This window comes from Monodon monoceros, unplaced genomic scaffold (genome assembly GCF_005190385.1).
Source record: "Monodon monoceros isolate NGI ecotype Baffin Bay Population unplaced genomic scaffold, NGI_Narwhal_1 Super_Scaffold_14, whole genome shotgun sequence".
Classification (NCBI taxonomy): Eukaryota; Metazoa; Chordata; class Mammalia; order Artiodactyla; family Monodontidae; genus Monodon; species Monodon monoceros.
The window spans coordinates 30,703,002-30,729,548 of record NW_021703770.1 but is presented as its reverse complement, the minus strand read 5'-3'; the positions used below and the strand labels follow the sequence as shown (position 1 = coordinate 30,729,548).

Below are 26,547 nucleotides of genomic sequence, written 5' to 3'. Positions count from 1 at the left end.
GATCCAGACTTGGTTTGAGTTTCAGTCTAACCACCCCCCACCCCGACCCCAAAGGATAAACGTAACTTTTCATTTTATTTCTTGGCTATTTTAGGTGAGATTGTTCCATCTGTAGTGATCATTATAAGCTTTTTTCAATTCGGTAAGTAAACTCGACTTTTCCAAAGGGTGGAAGAGAGGTGATAGTTTAGTGTTATGGAAACATTTGCACATTATCAAGCTGTGCATGTAACACAGTTCAAGAATCATCCTTAGGGTGGTAATAATTTTTAACCAGTTTGGGAAATGAGGCCAGTTACAGAAAAGAGCAAATTTAAAGTTAATCCCTTTTAATCAGAGGTTCAGGTGGCTCATATCAAAGCATTTCTTTGTGTGTAAGTTAATAAAACTGACTTCCATACAGTAGAAAGCACATCTTCCCTGTAAGGATTCTTCGTTTTTCTACCCCAAATCTGTATCCCCGGGAATAGAACCTGCTCTCCTGGCAGATTCACCTGCTTTTAGTAGAGTGATGTACAACTCTTCTAAAGCACTTCTCCTATTGATTTCCCCTGGTCCTAATTAGTACTCCTCAGAATAGTAGATGTACTTCTATGGTTTCTAAGCTGTCAGCTGCAGTGCCATGTATCTATCTGCTTCATCACCCGACACTATCAAGTTCCCCAGGATCTCCTAGTCACTTCGGATAGCCAGTCGTGTTCAAATTAATGTCACTTGTTCTGAACCAATTCTCCATCAGTTATGGGGAAACAGTGCTAAATAATTTATACTGCTATTTAACAGATATCAGTTAAACTTTGAGCATACACACTCTTAAAAAGGATTCCCCTGAAAAGATAGCCTTTTATGGTTCTTTACAAAATTATTCCAATTCAATGGGCTGTATACTCCATCAAAAGTCATGGCTATAACGATGGGGCATTCTGTTGATTCTGGCTTCACACTTGCATGTCAGATCATTAAGTAACAATCATCAACTGCTTTTGGTTTTAAACTGAGGTTAAATTCACATAACATAAAATCGACCAGTTTGAAGTGTACAGTTCATCGGCATTTAGTATATTCACAGTGTTGTGCAACCACCACCTCTATCAAGTTCCAAAACATTTTCATCACCCCCAAAAGAAAACCCATACCCATGAAGCAGTCACTCGCCATTACCTCCCTTCAGTCTGGAGCAAGCACCGATATGCTTTTTGTCTTTGTGGATTTACCTATTCTGGATATTTAATATAAATGGAATCATTCAATATGTGACCTTTTGTGTCTGGCTCCCTTCAACTAGCATCATGTTTCTGAGGCTTATCTACATCATAGCAGGTATTGGTACTCTATTTCTTTTATGGCTGAATAGTATTTCACTGTATTCATATACTACATTTTGTTTATCCACTTATTCATTGATGAACATTTGGGTTTTTTTCACCTTTGGGCTATTGTGAATAGTACTGCCATAGACATTTATGTGAGAGTGTTTGTTTGAGTACCTGTTTTAAATTCTTTTGGCTACATACATTGAAGTGGATCTGCTAGTCATATGATAATTTTATGTTTAGCTTTTTGAGGAACCACCACACGATTTTCCACAGCAGCTGCACCATGTTAGTTATCCATCAGCAAGGTACAGGAGTTCCAATTTGTTCACATCCTTACCGACACTTGTTTTCCTTTTTAAAAATTATATCTATCCTACGGACTTCCCTGATGGCACAGTGGTTAAGAATCCGCCTGCCAATGCAGGGGACACGGGTCCGAGCCCGGGTCTGGGAAGATCCCACATGCCGCGGAGCAACTAAGCCCGTGTGCCACAACTATGAGCCTGCGTGCCACAACTACTGAAGCCCGCGCGCCTAGAGCCCATGCTCCCAACAAGAGAAGCCTCCGCAATGAGAAGCCCCGCGCACCGCAACGAAGAGTAGCCCCCGCTCGCCGCAACTAGAGAAAAGCCCGCATGCAGCAGCGAAGACCCAACACAGCCAAAAGTAAATAAATAAATTTACTTAAAAAAAAAATTATATCCATCCTAGTGGATGTAAAGTGGCATCTCATTGTGGTTTTGACTTGCATTTCCCTAATGATTAATGAAGTTGAGCATCTTTTCATGTGCTTGTAGGCTATTTGAATGTCTTCTTTGAAGAAAAGTCTATATAGATCTTCCTCGACTTCTGGTGGGGCTATGTCCCAATAAACCCACTGTAAAGTGAAAATATCATAAGTCAAAAATGCATTTAATATACCTAACCTACTGAACATGATTCAGCCTAGCTAACCTTAAACATACTCAGAACAATTACATTGGCTTACAGTTAGGCAAAACCATCTAACACAAAGCCTATCTTATAATAAACCGCTGAATATCTCATGTAACTTATTGAATACTCTACTGAAGATGAAAAACAGAATGGTTGTATGGGTACAAAATGGTTGGAAGTGTATCGATTGTTTACCCTCATGATCTCGTGGCTGACTGGGAGCTGTACCTCACTGCCAGTGCCCAGCATTGTGCGAGTATCCTATTGCATATTGCTAGCTAGCCCCAGGAAAAGAATAAAATTCAAAGTACGGTTTCTATTGAATGTGTATCATAAAGTCAAAAAATCACCATAAGTTAGGGATCATCTGTACGTCTCTTTGCCCATTTTTTAATTGGGCTATTTATTTTTCTGTTACTGAGTTGTAAGAGTTCTTTATATTTTCTGGGTACAAGTCCCCTCTTGGATATGTGATTTGCAAATTTTCTCTCCAGTTATGTGGGTTTTTTCAGTTTTTGACAATGTCCTTTGATGCACAAAAGTTAAAAAAAATTTTTTTTTAATAAATTTATTTATTTATTTATTTATTTTTGGCTGTGTTGGGTCTTCGTTTCTGTGCGAGGGCTTTCTCCAGTTGTGGTAAGCAGGGGCCACCCCTCACCGCGGTGCGCGGGCCTCTCACTGCTGCGGCCTCTCCTGCTGCGGAGCACAGGCTCCAGATGCGCAGGCTCAGTAGTTGTGTCTCACGGGCCCAGCCGCTCCGCGGCACATGGGATCCTCCCAGACCAGGGCTCGAGCCCGCATCCCCTGCACTGGCAGGCAGACTCTCAACTACTGTGCCACCAGGGAAGCCCCAAAAGTTTTAAATTTTGATGAAGTTCAATTTATCTATTTTTTTCCTCTATTGCTCATGCTTTTGGTGTCATAGCTAAGAAGCCATTGACAAACCCAAGGTCATGAAGATTTACCACTGTTTTTTTCTAAGACTTCTATAGCAGTAACTACTTTTGTGAAGTTAGCCCAGCCTGACCACTTAAAAGAAAAGTAAAAATAAAGTTTATGTACTAACCTGCTACAGACAGAGCTTATTTAGTGATAAAGACTTTGTTTTCAGTACTGTATAATTAGAAGTTGGTTCTGGATTTTGCTACCTAGCTACCTAGACATCACCTTGTTCTCTTAGCATCTAATTAACAGAGTTTGTTAACTGATGAGCTAAGTGGGCAAAAGACAATTTAACAAGAAGGTCAGCATAGCCCATGGAAGACAGGCAGATGGTTTGGTGACAAGAAGCCAGTCTTCTCACCAAATGAAGGCTTCTAGCACAAACCAATCTTTGCTATGTTTCAAAATACTCTACCTACCACATAAACTCATTTCATTTCTTAAAATACTCCATTAGTGAATATCTTTCATTGAATATCAAGGCAGAGCCTCCATTAGTAAGATGTTAGATGTAGCTTTGAGATGAGTAATAGGAACCCCTCAGAATGCTATCCAACGAGCAGAGCCAACCTTTGGAAAACTGGACCAGAGATTAAGTTTGTCTTTAGTACCCGTTTACCTACTGAGGTTTCAAAGAAAGATAGGCTAGCCTTCTGATCAACCTGGGCCCCAACTATGAATGATTTTCTTAGCAGAGGCTCCACAGATGTTTAGCCTTGCAGGTTGAAAAATTATTTTTTTACTTCCTACAAAATTGTTCAAGTCTAGGGGCAACTCATTCATTCTAACTTAACTCAGAAGAGGCTGATTTATAAGTTAGGATGCCAATTTCAGAATTTACAGAATTTATGTATATCCAGATGCCAACATTGGCTATTTGCTTCAACTTCTCTCTCTTAGTGGTAAATCCAATTGGGAGACAAAATGTTGGTGCTACATTTTGGTAGAAACTCAATAAGGATGTGTGCAGTGGGTCCAAGTAGGCTGGATCTTTACCTGTTCTTCATAGTATGTGGGTACTTGAATATAAATGTTAGTTGATTTTCTCCAAAGAGGGTCTGCCTTTCAACAGGTACACTGTTCATTCCCATCCACAGCTTTTCTTTATGGTGTGTTGTAGCCTGAATAAAAGCATATTCAGTGTATCCAGGAGCAATCAATCACTCCATCTGCCTCTCTACATACACTTCCTTCCATACCAGGGGAGAGCTTGCTCTTCTATTAATCTAAAGCCCTCTTACAAATGGCTACCCACCCTGGCTTACACTTTGAGTAGTCAGCGGTTTCAATAACTTAAAAATAAGTCCCTGAGCCACCCAAGTAGGAGGGAATTAATGATGCTATATTTTTCCTCCTTTTTCCTCTCAAAAGGGAAGGAACCTGAAGAAAAAGTTCTAAGAGCATTTAGTACTTACTTTCTTACACACCAAACCACAACATTACGGTAGACAATATATTGATATACCTTAGGGTTTCTCAGAATGGGATCTGTGTATCACCAGTTGTACAATACACAGGTTCATTTATTCTGTCACACAGATGAAGAACTTTTAAGGTTATACATTTACATTAATATATGTTAGAAAAAGATGTAACTAGCTTATCAAACTCATGGGGTCATAGATACTATTGTTTAGGATGAAGCTAAAGTGTGAAAAAAATTAATTGTTTTAAAGAATTACATTAAACAGAGTATAAGTGGTATGAGGATATGGCCAAGATGATAAAGGTAGTTCCCAAAGACTAAAATTGGGGAAACCCTGAACTTATTTCTTATATTAAGTAACACAGTTCTAGCAGCATTTATGTAGTCTGTCTTGATAGCTGATTTAATACATCCAACTAATCAAATGCTATTCCCTATCTTCTACTTTGGTTCTAAATGCTTACCCCTCAATTGCTTGACATTACAAAGTATCAACTTCATTGGGAAAAAAAATGCTTGCTATAGCAAGCTCCACATGGGACGTCTTCTCCCAATTTTCCTCTTCATGCAGGCATTTAGATTCAGGTGTTATCTATAAATGCATTCCCTTGTGATTATGCCTCATCCCAACTTTCTCTTATCAGTAGGTCAGCCTTGCCTCTCTCTGAGTCTTTCTTTCTGTTCACCCACTCCTGAGCTGCATCTCTTGTGAAACTTCCATTTAGCAATTTATTTTCCTATCTGGCACTAAATGTACATCATTTTCCTCATCCGTGACATTCATATCCGCTCCTCTTCCTAGCTCTCTCTGCCTACTGCAACACTTGGTGAAAATAATAACAACAAAAATAGTTAGATGTAATTACTGGCTATTTTTATAAAATTAAGTGTACCTTGCCCCTGTTCTATTCTAGGTATAGTCTAACTAAATAATTGACATTGGTCCTCCGAAGCCAAAGTGTCCTGCCATCTGGGGATGCTGGGTAAGTCTAATATCAGCTTGCTCTCTTGCCTTCCTTTTCTCAGGTCTGAGGCCGACTTCCAATCCTCCTGTTATGACAGCACAACAAGAATCTGAGGCATTTGACAATATCACTGAGTGGACTAGTTTTTTGAGAAACCCAGTGACTTTCTTAATTGGACTAAGAGACAATGGCTCCATTCGGGACATGTTTTTAAATCACTGAAAGTGAGTCATTTTTGCAGATGCAGTCCTATCCAAATTTTTTAGTTTGAATATCAGAAGCTAACCTTTCCTTGACCTCTTCCCCAAATTTTGGAGCTGTATCCTTTCTGGAGCCTTAATGAATTACTGTAATCTCCCATGTGTTTCCTAACCATCTCTGCATCCAGGTCCTAGGCTATGCCCTACGATAGGGTCTTCCTGTCTTAATCAGGTGCCAAATGTAAAGCAGTCTTGGCTAACAAGATTTTTGATGATTAAACTTGTGACTAAAAAAAAGATAACCCTTCCCCAGTGAATGTGTGGATTTAAGGATATAGTGCTCTTGTTCATATGGAAGCAAGAGTAACTGAAATGTAAATGGGCTTTATGTTTTATCAGGAGGGATAGGATGGGGGTAAGACAGGAATAAAGACACAGACCTACTAGAGAATGGACTTGAGGATATGGGGAGGGGGAAGGGTAAGCTGTGACAAAGCGAGAGAGTGGCATGGACATATATACGCTACCAAACGTAAAATAGATAGCTAGTGGGAAGCAGCCGCATAGCACAGGGAGATCAGCTCAGTGCTTTGTGACCACCTAGAGGGGTGGGATAGGCAGGGTGGGAGGGAGATACAAGAGGGAAGAGATATGGGAACATATGTATATGTATAATTGATTCACTTTGTTATAAAGCAGAAACTAACACACCATTGTAAAGCAATTATACTCCAATAAAGATGTAAAAAAAAAAATTATCCATTTCAAAAAAAAAAAAAAGAGGGATAGGATGAAGGTTCTGGAAGTCCTGGAGGTAAAACTATGAGAGGAAAAGATGGATAAAATGAAAGGTAGAAGTTACTTAAAGAGACACTTGGGGAAAGTTCCAGAGGCATGAGGAACCAGAGCAGGAAGGACACTAGGAGAGTCCAGTGGGAGAAGTACATTAGCTTTATACAGATAAGTTGTCTAGAAAAGGCTTAGAAGGAGGAAGAAGCAGTTTAAATCACTTCACCTGAATAGGCCTAGGGCTCCTGAGATTAGAAATTTGATAAAGGGGTTTAAGATAGAATCCAAAGAGAACTGTTCAAGCAGTATCCAGAAGTTGCAGAGAGAAAGCTGTTTTCATTTGGGACCAAGGGCAGTGCGTAGTGACTAGAACTGAGCTGAATCACCAACTGACGTGGCAGTGAATTTTGAGTAACAGTCTGTTAAACTTGGGTTTAATGAGTTAAGAAGCATCAAACTGAGTTTAAGTAGCCAGACTGTACTCCTATCACTCTGGATAATTTATATCCTGAAATTTTTGTACTAGGACAAAGCCATGCTGAAATATAAGTGACTGACTGCCTGAGATGAGATAACAAGACTCAGAAAGGAGGGGAAATTAGAGACAAAAATCAATCAATCAATTAATTAATTAAAAGAAAAGCCACAGTCCATATGACAGGTGATGATGCCAAAACTTACCAGTCAGGGAATTCTAGGAAGATACTCTCTGGGGGTTATTCTGATATATTTTTGTCCCAAGGTATAAAAAAGATTATTTTGGGGTATGAGATCTTTCTAGTTCCCTCCAAATCATGCCGTGTCTAGTCCTGAGAATGAACTGGAATGGGTCAAAATGTACCTTTTTCCCCAGCGCGCACTGAAATCCAATGTGTGACTGCAGCATAGTGAAAAACGTTTTACATACATTTTCCTTCAAATCAGATTTTCCCTATGTCTGAGGTTAAACCAAAGAAACGTATGTTCCAATTCTTTATTCTCTTTCTACCACAATTGCTCCATTCTTCCCTACAGGTAGAGGTTCATGTAGCCATTTAGGTTTGGTGAGCAATGATATGTTTTTGATTACTTGTAATTCAAATGACTTTTAAATTATTTTGTTGGTGGTGTGATTAAACTCCAAACACATTTTTCTTAGAGCTCCTCTTCCCCAAAGACCAATTCTGTTTTAACATAGAGGATTTTTGTAGCCTTGTTTTTAAAACAAAGCTGCTGATTGAGTCCAGTGGTTAACACAAGCAACACAAAATTTTGACTTTAGAATGTGGAAAAGGTTTGGAAGTTATTAAAAGGAAGTGACTTGGGTGGTAGAAACAGCTCTCTAAGTGAACAAAAGAAAACAGGGCATATGACACTGTGCTATCTCAGAAATGGGAGACCCATACCCGTGTCCAGTGTCAGTAAAAGATGGCATCTGGTTCAGAGACAGCCATCAGCCAGATAAGGCAAACCTGGGGATACTCTCCTGGGCTCTTATTTAGTGCCCTGCCCTCACTCACTGTGGTGGGAGAAAATCCCAAGGGGCAGTCAGACAAGGGAAAAAGAGATGGTCCATATTGCAGGTAATAAGATAAGAACTTCATAAACATACCCTTGGCAGCAGAAGTGCAGGCAGAAATTGACATGTAAGCGTAAGGAAGCAAGTGGAGTGGGTAGGGGTGATGGATAAGGCTGTTTTTGAGAAGGGAACAGCCACATAGAAAAGCTGCTACACTTTGTCTTTCATCTCAACCGTTTCTCAGTCTTTTTAAAAATTATTTTGTTTATTTATTTATTTGGTTGTGTCGGGTCTTAGTTGCTGCTGCAAGTGGGCTCCTTAGTTGCAGCTCTCAGACTCCTTAGTTCCGGCATGTGAACTCTTAGTTGCGGCATGCATGTGGGATCTAGTTTCCTGACCAGGGATGGAACCCGGGCCCCCTGCATTGGGAGCGCAGAGTCTTAACCACTGCGCCACCAGAGAAGTCCCCCCCGTTTCTCAGTCTTGATTTCACACTGCTTCCTCTACATCTTCCCATAATGGCACTAATAACTGCCAAGCCTCATGATAGGAAATTGTTGGGAAAAAGCCACACTATAGTTGATACCTAAAACCTTTCATCTCCAAGGCAAATTGAGAACTCCTGTACCCCTCCTGCCTCCTCCAATTTCCTTCCCAAACATAAACACATGTGTGCGCATGATATTCAAGCTGTTTGTAGTCCTCTGTGACTTTTTTCCCCCACCATGGTTTCACTGATGTTCATCTGTAAATGTTTCCTGTCCCTATAGAATGGCCCTGTTCAGACACCATGTACTCTCCATTACGCATATATTGATACAGTCAGTGGATATTCATGGAGAAGAACCTGCAGGTGGGTGTGATCTCCCCCCTGTGTCTGCAGCTCCCAGGGTTTCTAAACTCTCTCACTAGCCCACACTCAGCCTTTAACAATTCATTAAAAAATTAGTTGTAGCCTTCTTACCTGCTTGTGCTGCACCTGGAGTTTCTCCCTTTTGTGCTCTGCCACGAGTGAGCCTGTGTTCTTGACCTCTCTCTCCTTGGAAGTTTCTGTCTTTCTTTGGATTTCAATGTACTTTTTTTGCCCTGTGATATCAGCTGTTTGATGGGCTTAAGAAAAGGTATGATTATGTTGATTGACCTGCTTTTTCTTTTTATTAAGGTGGAAACAATATTCTTTTCAGCTCTCTCCATCCTAGATAGAAGTGGAATTATGTTTACTTTTAAATATATTTGATTTGGGCTGATGGCAAGATAAGCATGCAGATATTTCTAAGAAGTAGTTACAAATGTGAGACATAAGACATGAAAATTCAGGTGTCACCTATAGATGTGGTCATCAGAACTGATAGAATAGATATTTTTTAAAAATTTATTTATTTTATTTATTCATTTTTGGCTATGTTTGGTCCCCGTTGCTGCACGTGGGCCCTCTCCAGCTGTGGCAAGCGGGGGCTACTCTTCGTTGCAGTGCGTGGGCTTCTCATCGCGGTGGCTTCTCTTGTTGCAGAGCACGGGCTCTAGGCGCGTGGGCCTCAGTATCTGTGGCTCACGGGCTCAATAGCGGTGGCTCGCGGTTTCAGTAGTTGCGGCTTGCAGGCTCAGTAGCTCCGCGGCATGTGGGATCTTCTGGGACCAGGGCTTGAACCTGTGTCCCCTGCATTGGCAGGCAGATTCCCAGCCACTGCACCACCAGGGAAGCCCTAGAATAGATGATATTTTAGGGGAAGAACAAACTGGAAAAAATAGCTAATGGTTGGAGAGACAGAATGAAATCATTGAACTCACTGTAAAAAGAATAATGTTTTGTATATTTGATGGCAAGTGGATGGTTGAACAAAATAATAATTATACTTTATAGTCTGCCATTCCAGTTTTATATCTGGTTTCCTGCTATCTGAGCCTTTTAGTTAAGCAGAACTGTTCCTAGAAAATCATCTGAAAGTTCTCTCTTCTTTCACAGCTAGTTAATATTGATACATCCTGGCTTTATCAGCAAAGAAAGAAATCACTAATTCTTTTTTTTCAAATTTCATTAATTATTTAAAGTGGTGCTGCTCCAAATAGCTAAAGACTAACAAAAAAAACTAATGGTGATTCATTCATTTCCTCTGCCAGAGCCACATCTCAGCCCAAGGGCTCATGATGGCAGCAGCATGAGGTTAATTCTGGAATCACAGGCTGCTTGCCTGAGAATTGTTAGTTTTACTGCTCTTCTCTTCTGGGTGGGGAGTTCCCACTGATTGCATATGCAGAATGATAGATAAGAATTAGGCTTTCTAATTGCGAGTTAGGTATTTTGAGCAAAATTAGGGATGATGTAGGTAGGGTGGATTAGGTTGAAATGACAAACCCCCAACAAAGCCCTTAAAATATACACACATACTAGATAACAAAGCCAGTATCCACCCTCAAGAACAAGGTAAATCGCCAGAAATCTGCAATGTCCTACTAGTTTTCTGGCAATAGCAGCATAGTATGATAATTAAAGTAATTAAGGCTCTGGACTCTGAGTCTAAATGCTGGTTGCATCACCCGCTAGCTGTGTAACCTTGAAAAGTTATTTTGACCTCCCCAAGTTTCAGTTTCCTCTCATGTTATATAGGGGTTAATAAGCATAACAAACATGCATCAAATATATGCTATGTACAGTGTCTACTCACTTATTTTTTTATTTTGAGAGTGCATAGAATTCTTTATTTAGACAACAAAGTATACGTAAATATTTATTTTTGATTTAACAAACTGCAAGAAGGGTCAGAAAAAAGTATTCTGACTTAAGCTCCAAAAGGGATAAAAAAGACAGAAAAGAGAGGGAAAGATAAATGGGACACAGTGAATAGGTTTAACACATGTAGCTGGAGTCCCAGGAGGTGAGAGAGAAGGGGGGAGAAGTTTATATTGCCAGACCCTTCTCTAAGCACTTTACAGATATAACCAATTTAATCCTCATAAAACCTCTATGAGGTAGGTACTCTTCTGGCCACATTCATTTTACAGAGGAGGAATCCGAGGCACTGATAAGTTAGGTAACTTGCCCAGGGCCACTTAGCTCCTAAGTAATGGAGCTGAGATGTAAACCCAAGCAGCCTGTTTTCACAGCCCACATTCTAAACCAGTCCAAACCTGAGGACATTATATGTATTAACTCAAGAAATGCTCACCCAAAAGCCCTATAAGATAAATACTATCATTATCCTCATTCTCTGGGTGAGAGAGGTTAGGTAATTTGCCCAAGATGACACAGCCAGCTAATGATGGGGCCAGGATACAATCCCAGGCAAATCTACCTCTAAAGCCCACCGTCAGAATCATCATGCAGTATCCCCTCTCAGTAACAGTACCTACATCATAGCGTTCTTGTTCTTGTGAGAATTAAATCAAGTATTTAAAGCACTTAGCCCATTGCCTGGCACACACTCAGATGTTATGCCTACTACTACCACTACTACTACTGTTACTGGTTACCCTCTGATGGCTTGTGGCACAAGGAGCAATTGCAGTGAGGCAGGAATAGCATCAATGTATAAGACCGTACCTGATATGACACACCCTTGCTCTCTTGCTTTCTCTTCCTAAGAAGAGGGTCTTTGCTGGAGAATCTTTGTATCCCTCTTCATTTACCTCCAAGACCTAACTGCAATATAGCAGGTGACTGGATACCAGAAAAATTTTAGGAAAAGAGAAAGGGTCATAAATCTTTTGCTGGGAGTTTTTAAAATTTGATAGAATTCCAATCTGTCTTAACTGACAGCAAGCTAACACAGAATACCACATCCCACTTCCCAAATGATGCCAAGGCATTTATAACAGCAAGAGGTTTTGTATAATCTTTACTCTGTGCCAAGTACTTTTCTAAGTGCATATATGTTAATTTACATATTCCTCAGAAGAGCCTTATGCGGTGAGTGCTATTATTCTGTCCATTTTATAGAAGAGGTTCCCAAGACCATACAGTTGTTAAGTGGTAGAGCTGGAATTTGAACCCAGTTTGGCTCCAGAATCCAGGCTCTTATGTTCCTCTTACATTGGTACTAGATTTAACACTCTTCCCATATTACTGACTACTGACATATCTTATAAAGGAAACAAAAGATTAAATATATAATTTAAAATACAAAGTAGGCATTTTTTATGAAGTTGTTTTGGGGTCCTCCCAAATTAAGGATGCCTCCCATCTCTCTCCATTAAATTGCATTTTGATTCTTTTACCTATAATGCTTTCAACCTTTCACCAAAGGTGAGATTCTTGATTTGTTCTGGATCCATTTGGGAGGGCTTTCTTGGCTATGGAATGGATAGAGGTATCTTCTTTCATCCACAGCCAAGCCTGTGGAGATAATCAGATGGGAGGTGCTGGGATGTTGTCCTCCTCTCCTTTTTTTTTTTTGGGCTCGCCACTCGGCTTGTGGGATCTTAGTTCCACAGCAGTGAAAGCGCTGAGTCCTAACCACTGGACTGCCAGGGAATTACCACCCCCTGCCTTTTATTACTTTGCCTAGGGTAGAAATTGTTGGCATATACTAGCAACCAATGACAACCTCATTTCACCTTATTTGGGATCCTAAGAGATCAATTTCTCCTAATTTATTTATGAAGAAATATTTATAATACATATGTATTGTATTTATATAATAACATGATATAAATATCAATACATAATATAATGCATATATTATTCTATATATATTATGTAGATTGTATATAATATAAAAATATGTGTATATATCTCAAAAGACCAAGCAGAGCTTCCCTGGTGGTGCAGTGGTTAAGAATCCGCCTGCCAGTGCAGGGGACATGGGTTCGAGCCCTGGTCCGGGAAGATCCCACACGCCGAGGAGCAACTAAGCCCGTGTGCCACAACTACTAAGCCTGTGCTCTAGAGCCCGCGAACCACAACTACCGAGCCCGCGTGCCACAGCTACTGAAGCCTGCGTGCCTAGAGCCCGTGCTCTGCAACAAGAGAAGCCACCGTAATGAGAAGCCCGTGCACCGCAATGAAGAGTAGCCCCTGCTCACCACAACTAGAGAACGCCTGTGCACAGCAACGAAGACCCAACGCAGCCAAAAATAAATAAAATAAATTTATTGAAAGAAAAAAGAAAGAAATGAAACCACGATAATGCCAATGAGAAAATGGATACATTTTTGAAAATACTTTTAGAAATGAGAGGGCCTTTAGTATGGTACAAAGTACAGACTACATAGCAAAAGAATGATAATAAAGTTGACAACATAAAAAATTGAAACAGCAATATGAGAAAAATGCACCGTAAAAATATTCAAAAGAAAAAAGGCAAACTGGAAAATATGTTCTCAACACATAAGACAACAAAAGACCAATTTTCCTCATGTGCAATTAAGTTTAGAAATCAGTAAGAAAAAGACAAAAAAGGAGAAGCAAAGACATTTTGCAGTAACTCTCCACAAATGGCCAATAAACGTTTGTCATTCATAATTAAAGAAATAAGTATTAAAATAGCAGGAAGGTATTATTTTTCATCTATTAGACTGACAAAGATTAAAGAGAGTTGTAGTACCCAGTGCTGCTGAGGGTGTAGGGAAACAAGCATTCCTGCACAGTTGGTGGGAGAATAAGTTTGTGCAACCTTTGTTAGAAGACAGCATTGGCGATTATTTAAAAATGTAACAGGGAATTCCGTGGCCGTCCAGTGGTTAGGACTTGGTGCTTTTACTTCCCGGGGCCTGGGTTTGATCCCTGGTCAGGGAACTGAGATCCTGCAAGCTGAGAGGTGCAGCCAAGGAAAAAAAAAAAAAAGTAACATACATCTACCATTTGACCTAGGAATTTCTTTTCTACATACCCTTGCATGAGTACACAAAAATGTGCAAAAAAATGTTAATTGTACCTTTGTTTGTAATAGCAAGAAAACTGGAAATAACTTTAATGCTCATCAATAGAGCGTTGTTCAATAAATTATGGAGCTCTGCTATAAATGGAAAACTATGCAAAATATTAAGGATGATGGAATCATACAGTACTAATATGGAAAGGGTTCCAAGGCATATTTCATATTTTTAATTAAAAATGCAAATTGGTAGAACAGTATGTAAATTATGATCTCATTTGCCTTAAGTACATGCATATGCATAGACATATTCTGAATGATTTTGGCAGAATCCGTTAATACTGGCTACCTCTGTAGAGTGGAACTGGGGATAGTGTAACTGGGGATAAAGAGGAAAACTTTTGAATTTTCTTTTGCCATGAGTATAGTTTATTTTTAAGAAGCTACTTAATATAAATAGTAAAAACTTATACCACACCAATACTGTATACATTTCTAAATTTGTACAAATTCCTAAAAATTTTTCCTAAATCATAATCTTCAAATTTAAATTTCAGTTTTTCTGTGAGTCAAAGCATTAAAAATAAACAAAGGCCCAACTCATTTTATACAACACTGGAGAAAAAGGGAGTTAAAAACATGGCCCCAAGTACCTTATAACCTTCCTAGTAAAGCTTTAAAGAAAGAAATATTTCTTACTTGCCCGAACTAAGGAGAGAATGATTTCAGAAATAGGACGCATCCGTGTTGTTACAGCCAGAGTAACTGAAAAAGGCCTCTTTCTGGCAGTGGGACTTGAACTGAACTTTGAAAATGAGACAGTTTAGTGAACAGGGCAGCAGCAAGGTCCTTTCAGCAATACACTGGCACTTGCACAGTCAGTAAAGCAAGAATGGGCTTGGCATTGTGGGAGAAGTGCTTAGATAGATGTCCCTGTCTGAAATGAGTATATGTTTTAGGCCGTATTAGAAATTAAAAATTTATACAAGGAGGGTGAATTTGGATGGTGGAGGGCTCTTATTTCTCCGAAAGAGAAGCTTGGCCTTGATACTCTAGGCAATGTAGATTCTTGAGAGGATGAATGGTGACATGATGGAAATAATTATTAGGAATATTAATCTGCTGGCCTTAATACAAGACAGATTGAAGTCTGGTGAAGTGGCAGTTGAGAAGGAAAGAAAAAAGTAAGAGTAGAGAAAATGGTTAAAGTAGAAAGAATTTAGTGACAGTATAGATATAGGGGACTCAGTGGAGGAGTCAAAGGTAGTTCTCATTTCTTCTAGTCTACAAGCCTAGAAAAATTGATTAAAATGCTCTAGGCTCTAGTCTACAAGCCTAGAAAAATTGATTAAAATGTTAATTGGTTTATTGCAGCTAATGAGGACCATATTTCTCCATCCTTTATGTACCTCCTGGGTATAATTTCTTCCCTTCAAATTCAGGAATATATGTAAAGATTTTTTTTCCCCAGCCGTTTCTTCTGCCATTTTTTTCTCAGTTATATTTGTAAAGACCCAACCCACAATTCCCCCTGATTTCAATGCTATTTCTCTTTTAACTCCTCTAAACTTTCCTCTAACTGAATTTTATATCTTCTTTTACTATCTCTCAATATTATTTCAACTCTATTAAATCTCATACTCCCAATTATTACTACATATTTGAAGCCATTAGGGACTTATCTTTGTACCAGCCTAGCACAGCATCAAGTGCAGTAGAAGGTAATCATCAGGCACCATGGGGCTCTATAATTAAATTGATGCTGATGGCACTAGGCAAAGATGTCCCCATGTCTTTAGTCTTGTTTTGCTGAGATTTTCCTCACTATTTTTCTACCTCCTTCTCTTTGGGAAATTACATGAGTTAAGAGTGCTTAACTCATGCTTAAGAATGGTCTTATAAACTTTGTAAAAATATGATGTGTCACGATGCTGTGTCACAACCCTTTTCTTGTAAAAGCTGAAACACAAAACCTTCTGAAGTTCTTTCAGTGAAAATTCTGGAAGGAAAATCTCTAGGAGGAGAAGCCAAGCAAATGACCCTAATTATTTCACCTCCATTTTCATCTTCCCTTGGGAAGATTTGTGCTGTCCCAATTTGAATTATGCTGGGTACCAAACTCTGGTCCAAATGTGAACAATATTTCCTTCCTTGGTTCTCCTTAGGACAGAATAAATAAGTGGTCATTTTGAAAACTTCACTAAATATTAAGATAGAACAAAAAATTAAAGGAAGTAGCAAAAAAAAAAAAAAACCCCACCTCAAGCATAAAAGATGTTTTTTTTTTTTAATTTATTTTTTTCTGTGTTGGGTCTTCGTTTCTGTGCGAGAGCTTTCTCTAGTTGCAGCAAGCGGGGGCCACTCTTCATCACGGTGCGCGGGCCTCTCACTGCTGCGGCCTCTCTTGTTGCAGAGCACAGGCTCCAGACGCGCAGGCTCAGTAGTTGTGGCTCACGGGCCTAGTTGCTCTGTGGCATGTGGGATCTTCCTAGACCAGGGCTCGAACCCGTGTCCCCTGCATCGGCAGGCAGATTCTCAACCACTGTGCCACCAGGGAAGCCCAAAAGATGTGTTTTTGATTATGAAATAATTATAACCATACAGAAACCTTAAAAAGGATTAGATCAATTTTGCAAGCACCGTTTCCTTGCCTTTCATCTCCCTGCCTCTATATGACAAGGCATCTCAGTACTATCACACGAGAGGTGTTTTCATCACATACTGACTCATTCTTGGACTAAGGTTTAGGAGACTGGCTTAAATGTCTCAGATTAATTGGGGTCTTCTTACGCAGTTCAGGTTTCTAGCCTGAGGTATATACCTTATCCATAGTGGATTATCGGAATTATTGGAATTCACACGATATCTAAACCTTTCTGGCTGAGGTTAACAGATTTGCCAACTTCTTGAGCATTCTGTGAGGAAGTGATCTAAAGGGTCATCATCATCATCATCACAAAGTGACTTAAATCGTATCCCTATAACACATACACAGTAACCAAAGAATAGTCCTTTCACAGAAACACATGGGAACGAAGAAGGGAAAAACATCAGCAATCCTGTAGCAGAAAATTGTGACCTCCTACACTCAGCATTAAAAAAGAGTTTAGGGGGCTTCCCTGGTGGCGCAGTGGTTGAGTCCGCCTGCCGATGCAGGGGACACGGGTTTGTGCCTGGTCCGGGAAGATCCCACATGCAGCGGAGCGGCTGGGCCCGTGAGCCATGGCCGCTGAGCCTGCGCATCTGGAGCCTGTGCTCCGCAATGGGAGAGGTCACAACAGTGAGAGGCCCGCGTACCACGAAAAAAAAAAAAAAAAAAAGAGTTTAGTCATTTTTCTTCTTTTTCTAAAAAAGTAAAATTAAATTAAAAGGTAAATTAAAACTAAAATGAAGATGATCTAGGATTTGAAAATGTGAAGTGATGTTTTATCATTAACCAGATATATTTAATTTTTTTCAATACTTAGGTTAACAATAAAGGCTAAAAGCAAAAGGAAAAAAATAAAACCTCAGCATTTTAAATGAGGAAAATCACATTCCTATGCTTAGATGTTTTTCTTTCAAGTGTCAGGATTTTAGAGTCAAAATATTTCCTATTAATTGCTGGTTTATTAGCAGGGCTTATTGATTTTTAATTAGATTTAATAAATATTCAGTGGTATAGAAAGCACTATGCTAGAGGATAAGTGAATAATAAGAATAAGGCATTACACATACCTTCAGGAGTTCAAAATTCAGTGGGGAAGACAGAACAATTATTGGAACCATTAGCTAAAAATGCATTTTTTAAGGTTTGAGAAAGAGAAACTGCAGTAGTTATTTGCATACTTATTGTTTATTGAAACTGTTTTTAGAAATGAGTTTTTTTTTTCATAACATGTTAATAATTCTCACCTCTATACTTTGCTATGTTGTTCTGGTGAATCTGACTTTATATAAAGAGGCTTCATTTGATTTAGCATTATTAGGAGAATATTTAATAGCGAGAAAGAAAGCATTAATGATGTGCTAATGATCTCAATTTCTAAATAAAAGGTTGCCTCACAATTAGACAGCTGGATTTGCTTTCTTCTTTTGAAATGCAATGATTCAAGGAGAATTTTTCTAATTATTTCAGATCAGTCATATTTAAATTAAAAATGTAAATTAAAAGTTAAAATGCCAGCCAGCTGCAAATCTACAAGCAACAGTTGTACTGTGAAGCCTTTATTATTAGAGACATTAGATACATAAATTTCAAGTCATAACATTTCAATATAACATACTGTGTGGTTTCCATTAATAAAATATTTTGTATAGAAATAGCAAAATATTTTTATACAAAGCAGTGGGTCTGTCATCACTTCCATTTGCAAAAGATGAAGACTGTCAATAATTAGTCCTGTTTGCAAGAGCATCTTGGGTTCTAATGGTTAGGGGAGCAATAGAGAGGTCAAGGGAGCAGTTATGAAGTAAATGAACAGAATATGTTTTCCCTGATACCACGTGAGGAGAAACACTTTGCGAGATCCAAAGGAAATAAGAATCTTGAATTGAGATTATCAAGGCTACGAAAGCCACTTGTGGAGGCGTAAATATAATCATCAAACAGAGCTATTAGAAAATCATATTGGCCTCAAATCTGAAAGTAGAAATGGGATTCCTATCACTCCCCTAATCCTATTCTGGGGAGCGACACTGCCTGAGTTATTTTACCCAGTGATCCATTACCTAGGTTGTTCCTCTCCCCCAGAACTGTTCTAAGAGTTGTGATACTCTTTTCTACCCACCCCACTTCTTTCAACCACCTAGTTCCACTTTCCAAATACATAGCACTGAATCCAACATTCAACTATTTTATCCCTCAGGGAGTGCTCTCTATATGTGCTTAGTGCTGAGTAGGAATATAGTGTCCCTGACTTCAGGAAGTTATAATCTACTGAGAGAGGCAAGACATATACATAGTATAAAGCAAGTCAAAGCAGTGTTTATAGAAACTAACATCGTCAAAGAGATAGTCTTTAATTGGGCCTTAGGGATGGTGGAGTGGACATTCTTGGCTCCATAACCAATATTCATTATTTGCTTTCTCACTATTAACAGCATTCAGACTTTAGCTTGGATAATATCTTCTACCATAAGCTCAAGTATTTGGAGGGAACCTGATCCCACCTCAAGTTTCAGGGGGATTTGTGGTTGGTTTAATATAATCACTGGCACATTCCATTTCCCCTGGTCACATCATTGTTTGGTTGGGGCTGAGGGTGGGGGATGGGAAGAGGAGACGATGACCCAAACAAGGTGAATTTCAGGACTCTTATTTGGAATACTGGGAAGAATTTCTCTCTTCCTCAAACAACAGGGTGCATGAATATGAAGCCTGGAACAACTAGAGCCATTGTTTTCCAGGTAGTAAGTCAGCCAGAGGGTCAAGGAAACATACAGACAAGGGCACTGCCAAGAGAACTGCAGAGAAACAGAGGTGGAGCCACTGGATCCAGCCAATCTAAAACCTGCCTTGGGACTTCCCTGGTGGCCCAGTGGTTAAGGCTCCATGATCCCAATGCAGGGGGCCTGGGTTTGGTCCCTGGTCAGGGAACTAGATCCTGCATGCTGCAACTAAAGATCCCGCATGCTGCAGCATGCTGCAATGAAGATCCTGCGTGCTACAACTAAGACCCAGCACAGTCAAATAAATAAATAAATAAATATTAAAAAAATAAAATAAAACCTGCCTTGCCACCAGGCCAAACATTTCCTTATTGTTTAACCTAGTTTAAGGATTTTGTTTGTCCGTTTGTTTTACATGTAGCTGAAAGCCTTTTGATTTCAAATAAGTAGACAAAAGAGGCTGACGTGTTCCAGGCATAAGTGGCATTGAAGAGATGCAAATAAGTCAGAAAGCCCTTGAAGATAAAGAGTAGACCAACATGTTTGGGAGGGAGGGTCTATAGAATGTAACAGTAAAGATGAGTGTAAAAAAAGTGGTTCAGAGGTAGATGCAGAAAAAGTTAAAACTCTGGCTACAGATTTTGGACTTGTTTTGTAGGCAGGATGAGTTGTTGGATTTTGATTGGGTAATGTAAGAATAATAAACATTTATTGAGCACTTAACAATGTGCCAGGCATATATACATATTACCTCATTTAATTTTGAGCTCTTTAATGAGGTGCTATCTGTTTCCCTGTTCAACAGATGAGGAACATGCTTTGTAACATGGTTGATAAGTGGCAGAGCTGAGGTTAGAATCCATGCATTCTGACCTTAGAGCTGGCACTCTGAACTGTTGCTTTACTCTGCCTCCTACATGTCATAGTAAAAGGGGTGTTTTTAAAGGTTGATCTGATAGCAGTGTACTGAATGATTTGGAGGGGAAAAGTAGAAGAGACTGAAGCAAGGGGAAATAGTTCTGGCACAAAATTTTAGAACTGAAGAGAACATAGTGACAACCTTGTCCTGTCCATTTTATCTTTTTAATTTTTGGCCGTACCACATACATGCCATGCAGGATCTTATTTCCCGGACCAGGGATGGAACCTGTGCCCACTGCATTGGAAGAGCAGAGTCTTAACCACTGGACCGCCAGGGAAGTCCTAGCCCTATTCATTTTATAGAGGAGTTTGGGGCTCAAAGATTGTGATACCTAAAAGGACATAACTAATTGGTGGTATACAGAGTCCAAGTCCAGTGATCTTTCTCCGACTAGGATATTGCAATTATTTGAGTGGGATGTGATAATAACCTAGGTTAGAGTGGTGGCAATGAGAATAGTTTATGGGATATCTCTGAGATATAATAAAGAAATAATTGATAGTATGCAGGGGCTGATTACATATAAGAAAAAACATAAGGAGTAATTACAGATGTTTTCGACATTCCTGCCACAGAAGATTTGGGGCGGGGGGGTGGGAGTGGGAATGATGATTCCAATGACAGAAAAATAGAAGTTGGAAAAGGAACTTTTTGTTGTTGCTGGGGAAGGGATAGTGGATAAATTCTGTTTTAGGCATATTAAGTTTGAGGTGGTAGTGGAATCCTCAAGTATAAATACTTCATAGACAGCTGAGAATGAAGAAGTGAAATGAGAGACAGTTTTAGATATTAGTTTCATTGAGGTAGACGTTGAAACCAAAATTTTGTCATTAAACATCAAGTGAGAGTAAAACAAAGTGTGGGCATTATTATTACTATTATTATTTTTTTTAATCTCCTGCATCCACCTAGGGTCCTTTTAGTTACTTGAAAAAACATTAGGGGAATAAACTTTCAGTTATTTTGAAAAAACTTTTGAAATGTTTCTACTGGATTTGAATAAAAATCTTCCAATCAATAGTGGAGAAAGGTAAGCAATAACTTGCTTAAGGTTGTACCTTATCATGGTCATCAATTCAATACGTATTTGTATATTAGAAACTCTATTTATAAGGTAATTAATTCCTATGTGTGTATATTTTAACAGTAGGGTGGCCAAAGTCCTTCCACTTTACTTTTGGTACTGCTTGCATTTTATGAAAGATTCTCATCTATAGTTTTAGAGTAAAATCTGAATATATCCCAATTATCCTTATACCATCAATTCTTTTTGAACCTATTTCCCTCACTTTTTGTGGCTGCAGTAAAAAGTAAAATTTACCTTCATGCCACCATTTTCTTCCTTATGTTTTCTCTAATGTGATTTTTATCTGTGAATCTGAGACATCATTTGCTCATTTTCACATTTCACAGTGTTTTTTCTTATCAAGAAAAAATGGCTTGGAACGTAAAGATTTTAAGAAATAAGTTGATATAAATGAGAACTAAAAAATTGTCTTCTTTTTCTGCTGACATTGTAAATATTATGGTTATTTCCCCAACATCTATTCCAGTCTTCCCCTTTTATGTGGCAACCACATGGTTTGGGTAGGCCAAGCCTCTTGCTACGATGATGGATTCAGGTTAGTCACAGCTAAGTTAGCAGAGCATGGACTGCCCTGGCCCCAGGGATGAATGAGAAGTGCTCTAATCAGTGCACAGTTTAGAACAACTGTTGAAGGGATATGGGAGCAGACTAGCTTAGGTATGAAGAGGCCCTGATTATTTTTGTCAGCCATATTATGTCAGTGAAAGTAATCATTGTTAAAATAAAGTCAACACCATGTACAGATTTAGAATGAAACTGAGTCCTTGATAAAACATAGCTAGACTGCTAGACCAATCAATTCTGAAACCTTATTCACTTCTGGATTTTCTAGTTAAATGAGCCAATAACTTTCCTTATTTGTCAGTTTGTGTTGAATTTTTCTATATACATCACTGAAAGCATCCCATGAGGTAAAGCATTCTTTCTCTGTTGGTAAGCTTACTGTTGTTATGGGGAAAAGTCCTGGAATAGACTCTTTCTTTAAACCTCTGTACTCAGTTTTTTATTCTTGACTAAACTACTCATGACAATTGCACAAGGCTTTAAAATTGAACCTTACTTACTTATTGCTTACGTATGGGGAATAATGTAACTTTTATCAGTCTCACAGACTTACTTAAAAATGAGCTCATTTTCTCAAGGGTGTTATGATCTTGAGACGTCTTCTGGGATTTTCAAACCTTGGTGTTGTTTCTCAAAAGAAAACAATGTTGTTGAGTCTGCCAAGATCTCCTCACCTTCAAACATTCCTGTTTCTTTCTTTCTTTCTTTCTTTTTTAATGTCTTTTCAGATCTTCTGCCCATTTTTTTTCTGCCCATTTTTATTATTTTTTTCAATTTGAATTTCTTTTTTTTAAAAAATTAATTAATATTTTATTTTTGCCTTTGTTGGGTCTTCGTTGCTGCACGCAGTCTTTCTCTAGTTGCGGCTAGCAGGGGCTACTCTGTTGTGGTGTGCGGGCTTCTCATTGCGGTGGCTTCTCTTCTCTAGGTGCGTGGGCTTCAGTAGTTGTGGCAGATGGGCTCAGTAGTTGTGGCTTGTGGGCTCTAGAGCACAGGCTCAGTAGTTTTGGCATAGGGGCTTTGTTGCTCTGTGGCATGTGGGATCTTCCCGGACCAGGGATCAAACCCGTGTCCCTTGTATTGGCAGGCGGATTCTTAACCACTGTGCCACTAGGGAAGTCCTGTTCCCGTTTCTTAATTCATTGTCACACTTAAAAAAAAAATACTAAACTGTCTTACAAATAAACAAATAATAAATATAATGGAATGTTTTTCCTAATGTTGACTCCTTGCAATACAGATGCCTAGATGAGCCTCTATTAGTGCTGTCCAATAGAAATTTCTTCTGAGATGAAAATGTTCTATATTGATGCTGTGCAAAATGGTAGCCATTAGCCACATACAGTTATTGAGCACTTGAAATGTGACTAGTGTAACTGAAGAATTGAATTTTCAAAAAATTTGTATTGAAATATAGTTGATTTACAACGTTGTGTTAGTTTCAGGTGTACAGCAAAGTGATTCCGTATATATATATATATATATACAGATAGATATATTCTTTTTTTGATTCTTTTTCATTATAGGTTATTACAAGATATTGAGTATAGTTCCCTGTGCTATAGTAGGTCCTTGTTGGTTAGCTATTTTATATATAGTAGTGTGTATATTTTAATCCTAAACTCCTAATTTATCCCTTCCCCCCTTTCCCCTCTGGTAACCATAAGTTTGTTTTCAATGTCAGTAAGTCTGTTTCTGTTTTATAAATAAGTTAATTTGTATTATTCTTTTTAGATTCCACGTGTAAGCAGATATGATATTTGTCTTTCTTTGTCTGACTTACTTCACTTAGTATGATAATCTCTAGGTCCATCCATGTTGCTGCAGATGGCATTATTTCATTCTTTTTTTATGGCCAAATAATATTGCATTGTGTATATATACCACATATTCTTTATCCATTCATCTGTTGATGGACATTTAGGTTGCTTCCATGTCTCGGCTGTTGTAAACAGTGCTGCAATGAACATTGGGGTGCATGTATCTTTTCGAATTTTAGTTTTCTCCAGATATATGCCCAGGAGTGGGATCGCTGGATCATATGAAGAGCTTATTTTTTCTTTTTTGGTTGTGCCATGTGGCATGCAGGATCTTAGTTCCCCAACCAGGGATTGAACCCATGCCCTCTGCATTGGGAGCATGGAGTCTTAACCACTGGACTGCCAGGGAAGTCCCCAAGAATTGAATTTTTAATGTTACTTAATTTTAAGTAATTTAGTAATAAATTAATATAAATTTAAATTTACTAGTCACCTGTGGCTAGTGTGGCTACCATATCAGACAACACAGCTCTAGATCAACCTTGGACTATTACAGAGTTAAATAGAAAAAAATGGCAGAAGATTGTTGTAGCCAAACAAGTGTAGTTTTTTTGGCTGCGCTGCATGGCTTGTGGGATCTTAGTTCCCTGACCAGGGGTCAAACCCATGCCCCCTGCAATGAAAGCACAGAGTCCTAACCACTGGACTGCCAGGGAATTCCCCAAACAAGTGTACTTTTACAGTCTTTTCTTATCTTTGGGATGAAGTTCAACATTGATTTAATGAGATTTTATTCATTTAAATCAAATTAAGTGATAGAAATTCCCTGGCAGTCCAGTGGTTAGGACTCAGTGCTTTCACTGCCATGGGCTCCGGTTTGATCCCTGGTTGGGAAATTAAGATCCCGTAAGCCATGCAGTGCAGCGAAACAAAACAAAACAAACAGACAAAACAAAAACAAAAACCCAAACACCAAATTAAATGAGTTTACTGGATTCTTTTGTGGACTCTTCTCTCTCCCTCACCTGTCCCAGCTGATTGGTCACTAAGTCCTATTCTTCCTACATCTTCAGAATATCTTAAAGATATCACCTCCTTTCCATCTGCATTACCACTGTTCAGGTCCTATCTGACCTTTTATCTTAACAGCTTCTCAATTTTTCTTTTTACTACCATGCTTGTTTCTCTCCATTTCACTTCCTACCTTTTTATAGAGTAACCTTTCCTAAAAACAATCTCACCATATCACTTCCATTCTTTAGAATACACTTCACACTTAAAATGTGGTCCATGGATCAGCAGTATAGGAGGCATTGCCTGGAGCTCATTGGAAATGCAGAATCTCAGTCTCCAGCCAAACTAACTGAATCAGAATCTGTATTTTAATGAAATATACAAAGGTGATTTTTATGCACATTCAAGTTTGAGAAGCACTGTTATAGGATGAAGTCCAAACTCTTTAACATATCATAGAGGTTCTGGTCTAGCTCAGTTTCTGGCATCATCTCCGGCAACTGCCCCTTTCCAATCTCTTAAAACCCATATTCAATGTTGTACAAAATAATTTGTAATTCTGAGTATTCACCTTTGTTCCACTGCCTAAAAAACTTTTTTGCCCTGATCTTCAATACCCATTTGAAATTTTTCTTTCTATGGTTTCTCATAAGAGTTAGGTGTATCTTCTTTGTACGCTACAGAATTTTATAGATACCTCTCTTACAGCATGTATCAAATGGATTCTAAGTACTTGTGTGTCTCTCATACTACACTGTGAACTTTTTGATGTAGACATTATTTTTCATATAGTCATGCTGTTCTCAATAGTTCCTGATCCATGCTTGCTGTTTGAATGATATGTTTCAGAAGAGAGTATTAGATAACGGCAGTATTTCATACAATGGCTACATTCAAAAGGTAGAAAGAATCCTTATAGAGGATTTTTATTTTACAAGAGGAAAACTGAAGCCCCCAAAGTTGAATGACTTTCTCCAACTTGTTGGCATGGTGACATTCTTCTCTGCATATACTAGGCACCCCACAAAGTATCCAGCCAATAAATATGATAAACTTATTTTTCTCTCTCTGGTTTTTGGATGAACTAAATTTCCCTTGACTAAGTAAGGTAAAGATTCTAATAAACTTGGATTATTTTCTATCTCTTCTGCTTATCTTTTCCTCACCTTTCCCTTGTGGGAAATGACAGGACTCTTTTCTATCTCCTCTTCTCTTTAGTGTTATATGACGCTAATCAGAAAGATAGTGAAGTAATTAGGGATACAGTACCATCAGTACACAGCTGATAGTAAGCTTTGCATCTCCTTTCATCAGATCTAAGATGCGGTTTCTTGAATTTCACAGTGTCTGGCGGAGTAAAGGACATGGACGAAAGCAGTTGGATCAGGCACCATCTTGATAAGACCAAAGCAATCCTCATAGGTAGAGGGAGACATCTGAAGTATACAGCAGTCAGTTTACATTGCAAAGGATAAACCCACCCCTTGTCTCTGAAAGCCACAGTATTGTGGGAAATCTTGGATTGCAGGCTATTCCTACATGATTAGATTTTGGCCAGATTTCTACAATCCCTTCCTACATGCTATCAAATAAAAACCATTATCTTTTCTTCTAGTTGGGAAGCCTCCTTTGATTTTATCTTCTTGCACTGTATTTCAGCCTATGTTGATGACTTGTATATCAATTATTTATTATGCTTGGCTTACAAATCCTAGGCAGTTTGATTCATTTTGCCATGATTCTTTGTTAAAAGATGGGCTCTGTTTTCCTGGTATTCCTTTTAGCTATTTCTGGATTCCAGCTGGGGTAAAAATCTTGTCCTAGGGGAGAATATAATTTAATTAGAGTGATTTACTTTTTAAAAATTTACTCTTTTGTAATGGAGAACTCACTAACTATATTTCAACCAAATTTATTAAATGTCTACCATATAGTGTGTTAATTA

At 38.7% G+C, this 26,547-nt stretch overlaps 1 protein-coding gene across 1 annotated transcript in view; it reads left to right on the top strand.

Moving 5' to 3' along the window:
• Positions 1-26,547, top strand: part of RIMS2 (regulating synaptic membrane exocytosis 2) — a 649,263-nt gene that overhangs the window by 18,519 nt on the left and 604,197 nt on the right. The window contains exon 3 of the mRNA XM_029222530.1: positions 5,538-5,606. The gene's annotated coding sequence lies outside the window, so the exon portion shown is untranslated. The remainder of the gene's footprint in view (positions 1-5,537; positions 5,607-26,547) is intronic.